The sequence below is a fragment of the Callorhinus ursinus genome, unplaced genomic scaffold (genome assembly GCF_003265705.2).
Source record: "Callorhinus ursinus isolate GAN/ISIS: 27379988/994484 unplaced genomic scaffold, GSC_fseal_2.0 scaffold13, whole genome shotgun sequence".
Lineage (NCBI taxonomy): Eukaryota > Metazoa > Chordata > Mammalia > Carnivora > Otariidae > Callorhinus > Callorhinus ursinus.
Window position 1 is genome coordinate 45847663 of NW_027397075.1, and position 7887 is coordinate 45855549.

The 7887-nt window shown below is 42.6% G+C and overlaps 1 long non-coding RNA gene across 1 annotated transcript; it reads right to left on the reverse strand.

Moving 5' to 3' along the window:
* Positions 1-6090: 6090 nt before the first annotated feature.
* LOC112828772 (uncharacterized) lies at positions 6091-7361 on the reverse strand. The gene is made up of 2 exons (XR_003209588.2): positions 7150-7361; positions 6091-6326 (listed from the first exon to the last, which is right to left on the reverse strand). It is a non-coding gene; the product is annotated as an uncharacterized lncRNA (long non-coding RNA).
* Between the last annotated feature and the right edge of the window lie 526 nt (positions 7362-7887).

The following is a 7887-nucleotide window of genomic DNA, read 5'->3' on the forward strand; positions in this document are numbered from 1 at the left end:
TTTCTTGCTGAAATTGTTCCAGCTTTGGCCACTGGGAGCAACTTTAGTTGGTGCCTGTGTCCCTTTGACATATTTCCACATCACTGTGGGTTTTTGGGTTTGTTTGTTTTTGAGCTCTTTTTTTTTAATTTTATTTATTTGACAGAGAGAGAAAGAGATAGGGCATGCACGAGCAGGCAGAGCAGCAGCGAGAGAGGGAGAAGCAGGCTCCCAGCTGAGCAGGCTCCATCCCAGGACCCTGAGATCATGACCTGAGCCGAAAGCAGATGCTTCACCACCTGAGCCACCCAGGTGCCCCGGTTTTTGAGCTCTTTCTTACTTTCTGGCACTGCAAGGTTCCCTGCCTAGTCCTCGAATCAGCCATTTCCCCAAGGATCTCTGGTTCCTTTTATTGGAGAATGGTACTAGAAACGAAGATCTTGGTGCCAGGTGTGCTCTCGTGGTTACTGGGTCCCAATTGCATTTAGGTCCGCTTGGTTGACAAAGAGAATGTATGTGTGCAAATAGGCCCTCAATGTTGATGACGATTTTTAGCACCTTGGATGAAAATATTGGTGAAATATATTATATACTTTCCTGCACTCAGAACAGAATCGAGTCAATACAATTTAACCTGTTCTGGGAACTGGGGTATTTGTCTCGAATGCTAGTTACTTGGCCATGATGCAGGGATTGCCCTCAGCCCCCAGCAAGCTTTGAAAGAGCGTTTATGTACACACCATGGTGCCATGCTGTTGTGCCATTTGAATCCTGCTCCGGCGTTTTGTGGTATTTCTGATTTCTTTTCCTCTTGGTGTCTTTAATTCCCCCCCACCCCTGTCCCTCTAATATATTGTTTGTGATCTGCTATCTTCCCATAATCAGATAACCAGGTTTGGTCAACTTGTCCATCAGGTAAAAGTGAAAAGGTACTGACTACAGATCTGAGGTCCACTCCAATAAATAAAATGAATCTTGTAACACCCATTTTAGATTATGCAAAAAAGTATCTTTTCCTTCTACTTTTCCTTACTCCCTGTTTCTCCGCTATGCTCTAGTTGCCAACAGCACTGAATAGGTTAGGTCAAATATATGTTTTAAATGTGAACAGCAAACCTATTTGGGGTGCTAGTTTGTCCAGGCTCTCAAATGGCATCGAGAAAGCTCTAAGCACAGGGAAAGGGGCCACAGCCTTGAAATGCATTTGCGCTCTGGCCTGTTGCTCTGCCTCAGGCAAGTCACTCAACCTGTCTGGGTTTAAGTTATCTGACAGTAAGTGAAAGAGTTGGCCTAGAATCTCTAGGTCCTTTTCCAGCTTTAACATCCTGTGACTTCTGAGTGAGCTTATTAATTTTAGAGGAACAGTGTGATCAAATGGGCTCCAGAGCATCTAATCTTAGTTAAGCTGCCTTTGGACTGAGTGACCTGGGGAAAGTCGCTCTAAAAATACACACGTGTACACGTAGGCACTTAGGTAATAAAGGAGGCATTACAAATTAAAGATGGGGGCGAGTGGATGGGATGTGGCCAGTATCAGGAAGACTGCATCACTGTATGAAGGAAACTAAAACTGGATTTCCAATAAGGTCACTGGGTGAATAAAATTCCTAAATGAGAAAGATAACTTGTAAACTTCTAGGAGAATATCTCTGTGATTAGGCATAGGAAAGGTCTTAAATGAATGTTAGAACACAAACCTTAAGACCAGCAAATAGATGGAATAGGTTCCATCACAGTTAGATGTGTGCCAGCGATATGGATGGATCTGGGAAGTGGGGAAAGAAGTGGAAAACGGAATATGACATGTACCGATGTCATTTGCAAAATTAAAAACACATTCACACAAACCAGCAATATATATTTTGCAAGAACATATTCAAATGAGAGGATAGACTTTAAGAAGGTTGCTTGTGGAGAGAGGGGAATGAGAGTGGGCATAAGAATAAAAGGGACAGGGGAGCCTGGCTGGCTCGGTAGGTAGAGTATGCGACTCTTGATGTTTGGGTTGTGAGTTCAAGCCCCACGTTGGGTGTAGACTTTACTTAAAAAATTAAAATCTTTAAAAAAAAAAGAAAAGGGACACATACCTCAATAAAAAAATGCAAAGAGAAGAGGGCCTTGCAGGGTTCTCTGATGATCATGTGTCATATACATATATGTATGTATATATTTGAAGATACATGTATTTTTAATGTATGTTTCATAAACATCATGCTCCCTGGACCATGGACCATAAACTCCCTGAAGGTAGGCATTAGCCCTTAGCACACAGTAGGCATTTATATTGGGACGAATGCATGGATGTACATGGACCAAGTCTGCACTAGCTACTTCACTGGGATTTTGTGGAAATAACACTAGGGAACAGGCATAAATACTCACTCAGACTTCAGAAGCTTTTGACCTGGAACGACCCTTAGAGTTTATCTGGCCCAACAGTTACCACATCTCTGGATTTCATAGATGGGTTTAAGAACAGGTGGCTGGACTAAAAAAGTCGCATACGCTGGAGCAGCCCACTCACCTTTTCCTAAACCCATGTATGGGCTCAAAACTCTGTCATTATTATTTGCACAAAAGAAAGGGCTTTTTAAAAACATCATTGGGTTAGATAAATATCAAATATCATTGCAAAGGGCCATGAAGATATATTTAGAGTATCAGAACAGGTTTCTGAGTGAAGCTAATAGTTGAACGAGGCCTTGAATGATGACAACACTTTTGATGAAGTAAGTCAGCTTCATGAAAACTTGACTACGTACTTCCCATTTTTCTCACTTCTTCGTGGCAACTGCACTGCACCTGGACAGGGATCATGAACCGCTGAGTCGGTCTGACTTCAGAGAGTCTTTTCGCTCATTCTGGGGGATCTGAGCTATGATCCAAGCTTCTGACTCACAAGAAAGCTTTCCCACCCGAACACACTAAGTTTGGAAAGAAGCTCCTAAGATCCAGTATGTCCTGGTGGAAAATTCCTCCTTGTTTTGGCCGGCCCTGGGTCAGCTGGCAGATATTTAAAAAGAACATTTCTTCTGATCCATGGGAGGGCAAGAGGTGCTTTGAACTCAGTCTGGAGAGGAACTTCATTATGTGCACATCCCAGACCTGTTGCTATAGCGCCTGACATAAATGAGTCACAGGGGAAACACAGTGGGGACTGCTGACAGCTATATGTGCAAGTCGACAGTTGGTCACCCAGCCAGCCAACAATGATAAGCTTCCCTTGGGCCATAAACCTGACCCAGCTGTGGGGTGTGCGCAAACCTGTGTCAAGGGAGAGAGAAGGCTTATTTCCTATTGGCATGGAGTCCTTTTGAACTTTGACTTTCCTCAAACTGCCCTTATTTGATAAATGCAGGGTACCAGAAACTGAAGAGAATGAGCAACAGAAAGCCGTGCATCAACTTTCGACAATGGCAGACCTCAGAATGGGGTAGGGAGCTGCTCTCCTGCTGCAAGGAAAGCAAGACAGACAGATGTGCAATTCAGAAAATGCACCAGGGCTGGGCCTTCGGAAAGCATTTGCTGTGGGTAGCAGAATGGTAGAGGTGATTCCTTGGTCTCCCGTGATCACTTTCAAATGTGCCAGTCCATCCACAATTAAACGAGAGTAAACACACCAGATAGACCTTTATGTATTGTGCATGTTTCTGACACATCCCAATGGGGCCTGAGGAAGAGGAAACTCTGGCAGATGAGCTAGGGGCAAGACAGCTGTTTCTTATGTTCACAGCTACCCACACTATGGCCATGAGAAGTAAGGTGGCCAACAGTTTGGAACTATGGCAAACTCTTGTAGGGCCAAGACAGACTTTGAGAAAGCAGCACCACGAATTCGGAAAGAGACACAGGTAGGCCCCCAGGTGTGCTTGCCCACAGTCCCATGTACACCCTCAGGAGCAACCTCCTGTCCATGGAAGCTGTGTGGACAGAGGCAAAGGGACGGGGAAAATTCAACTCAGAAGCAGAAAGAGGGGAACCTGGGTGGCTCAGTTGGTTAAGCAACTGCCTTCGGCTCAGGTCATGATCCTGGAGTCCCGGGATCCAGTCCCGCACCGGGCTCCCTGCTCAGCGGGGAGTCTGCTTCTCCCTCTGACCCTCCCACCTCTCATTCTCTCTCTCTCTATCTCATTCTCTCTCTCAAATAAATAAATAAAATCTTGAAAGAAAAACAGTAAGATTTGGGTATTGCATTATTCAAATTGGCTGATTATATGTGAAACTTCCCTCTATCAATTTATATATATATATATTTTTTTTTTGAGGGGACAATACATGTTTTCCACATTAAAGGCTTTTATAGGACTCAGAATAAATAATAGGCAAGATACACCAGTGGAGATAAATGACAGCTTCGGTGAGGAACTGATTTCAAGAGGGGCCGAGGGGATGTTAAGGAAGGAAGGTATTCAGGCTGGTCTGGACATAGAGCTTCAGAGGGCGACTGCTCCCTCCCCACACCTTGGTATTCTGAAGGTCAAGGATAATCTAGATAACTTAATGGCCTTCATGTCTCTTGTTTTCTTTCCTTCAGTTCACCCAGTAGCTCACTGCCAATTTAATTCTTCTAAATACAGTTCACAGATACAGTTTTCTTGCTCACAGTTCTTCTATGGTTCTCCTTTATCCACTGAATACTTTTCTAGCTCTATACATTATTCTCCATATTTAGTTAAACTATCTGCTTTCCATTGACTAAAGTGGTTCTCTCTGGACTTTTTTTTTGCTCCTGCTCAATGGCCACCTCCTAGGAGCTCCAGCTCTGCTGTTGAATTGTTGCCCGTCTTTCGTTTTTTTTTGTTTTTTTTTTTTAAGATTTCATTTGATAGAGACACAGAGAGAAAGGAAACACAAGAGTGGGAGAGGGAGAAGCAGGCCTCCCATGGAGCAGGGAGCCCGATGCGGGGCTCGATCCCAGGACCCTGGGACCACGACCTGAGCCGAAGGCAGAGACGCTCAATAACTGAGCCACCCAGGCGCCCCTGTTGCTCATCTTTCAAGGCTGATTTCAACTACTGCCTTCTCTTGATGCCTCATCCGATAACCTTGATCTTTCCTGATGGACCTTTTAATTCCTATAGGAATTTATATTTACCTGAAATTATTTATGCAGATAAATAATTCTATCTGTACTATTATATAATATGGATAAATGATTGTATTTATTATCATACTTCTATATTTATTTATAATTATTATCTCTATATAAATAATGGCATTGAACGTATCTCCCTGTGCATTACAAGCAAGGTAACTTTATATAGTATCTTTTCTACTCGATTGAAAACTCCCTGTCTGGGTCTTTCATGTCTGTCTCTCTCTTTTTCTTTCTTTCACTTTTTTTATTGTGAAAAGTAGCAAATGATTATGAAACTACACACAACCTAATTGTACTGCTTAATACATTATTAAAAGAAAACAGCAAGTCACCAGCACCCAGGTCAAGAAATAATACATCGCCTCAGAAGCCCCCACCATTTGCCCTCTTATGCCCCTTCCCTCTGTACTTGACCCTGTTCACTTCCTTCTGTTCTTCAGCACCTGCCGTAGAAGACTGGGCTTAGCAAGGGGTCAGGCAGTGCTTGAAGGATAGAGGAACAGATGATGAGGTAGGAGCCGCCTAAGGAAACGTCAGCTGGAATGATTATCGTCACTGGAAAAAGGGCCCAAACTTCATTCCCCTACTTAATGGTTGGTCAGAATTCCCTTCATACATGAAAGATGAATATTCTGCAATGCTAGTTGTCAGTTTTTAAAAAGTACCTACAGGGTGAAGGAAGCCCTGTGGAATCAGCGTCCCAAGCAAGGAAAGGCATGGCTTTATGCGGTCGAATTTTGAGCTGTCAGGAAGTTAGAAATAGTGGCTCCCTTTGGGGATTCTCCTTGGGCCTCCCAAGAGCCACACAGGCACCTGGTTCTCAGGAACAATGTCAGGGAAGGAAGGGCCCAGGCTGCACTTGTGCTCCCAATAAAGTCAGAATCCCGAGGTTGAATACAATTTTCAGGATTTCTCCAAAGCCCCACGCGGGAGAGAGTATGTAAGAGCGATTCCAAGGGTAATAGAACCAGGGACAACAGCAGCGTCTCATGTCATCTTGTTGCTGTGACCAGTAACCTTTTCAATATTTATGTTTTATTTTTATCTCTGCATTAGAGAGGCATTATTTGTGCACAGCCTGTTAAAAACAGTTCTGAGGGAAACACACTTCCAGCTGCTTCCTCCTGTTTTCCATCTGCTGCATTTATGCGTCTTTGTATGCATTTAACTGTTGCTTGTTGGTGTAATTGGGGTTTTACTGAGGACAGGGAAAAAAATTCCCCAAGGGTGCGTTGTCGGTCCAATTGATCTGAAAAAGATGATCTCAGTTAGTCACTAATAAACCTTAAACTTCCAAGTGAAGCAATAAAATAAACACCAAGTAACTTTAAGTTTTAAGAGTTAACTTGTTCCAGTAATATTTTTGTATTCCTATATTTATGCATCAGCTACTCTTTCCCCATTTAATCTTAAATATGTAAATCCTCAATTTATCTGGAATTACTTAGTGAAAGGCTGATGTGTGGTGTGGCAGATTACAATATTCCATCGCCACCCCTGATCCTCTTTACCTCTTATTCTTTTCATAGCAGATCAAAAAAGCTGTGTGCGTGCCACAAGAATATATTATTTTAAGAGACTTGGACTTAGAAATTGATTTCCTTGATGAGAAAAAGAAAAGTCTCCTTCTGACCCAGAGGGTCACTTCATAATCCTGTCACTCTACATCAAAAAAGCCTTTTTTTTTTCCTTTTAGGAGAAGATGAGAATATTTCTGAAAAGGAATTAATTTTTCGGTTGTAGTAAAAACAGTGACTTGCAGACTTAGCCAGCCCAGAAGAGGGGCCCTTTTCAGGATCCATCTCCTGTGATTAGAACAAGCTCTTGATATATAATAGGGTTGGGCAGTCTTCATGGAAATTGGGATTTGTGCCATGGAATGAAATTGATATTATATTTTATTGATGATTTCAAGGCTTAAGTTGTTTTAAGGCTTTTTTTTTTTTTTTTTTTTTGGTAGAGGGTTGTCACTGCTTTCAAATACAGAACCACAGCAGGTGAAGTGAGCAACTCTCCTCCTTGTGTGTGGATTTAAATTCATAGGCTATTAACGAGCACATGATTTTCATCACCTTTTGATTGAGGTCCAACTTCCAATACTAATTTGCATTCCGGGAACACCTGTACCTGTTCTGGAACCTGTCCAGCTGGGGCTGTGGCTTGTGATGCTTCTGTTCCTCTGGACCCCCTGGCGAGCTTGACAAACTCCGCCAGGAGTTTGCCATACTTCTGGCAAGTTTGATTTAGTTGATCCGGAGCCCACGCCTCACAGTGCTCTAGAAGATTCCCGAAGTGATTCTAATAAGCAGACAGGGTTGGGAACCATGGAGACATAGTATATTCTGAAACCATGTGGCATTCTATTATTATGAAGTATCTGTTACAACAGTCTGCTTAGAGTCCACTGTCTCACTTGTTGACATGAAGTTGTTCTGATGGAAGCTCTTACGAAGCCTCAGAACATCTATTGGAATCCCCCAAGTTAATATTTCAGTGTTCATTTTACTGATGGATCTAATGAGGTTAGAAAAAATTATTCTCAATTCAGGATGTGTGTGTATGTACTATATATGCACGCATAAAAACTCAAAAGACTAGTGTGTGATGAAGTCTTAACAAAATAATGGAAGGTAAGGTTCTTGCCTGCCCCTCTAAGCCCCACACAAAATTATCTCTGCCTGAGGGGCCAGAAATTCCATTACTAATTCATTTCTTAGTTTTAAGCTTATTATCCCAGTCGGTAATCTTTAAAGGTCATTTGATTCCTGAGGAGATAGCATTAGGTAGCACTAGTTCCTAGCACCCCAGTG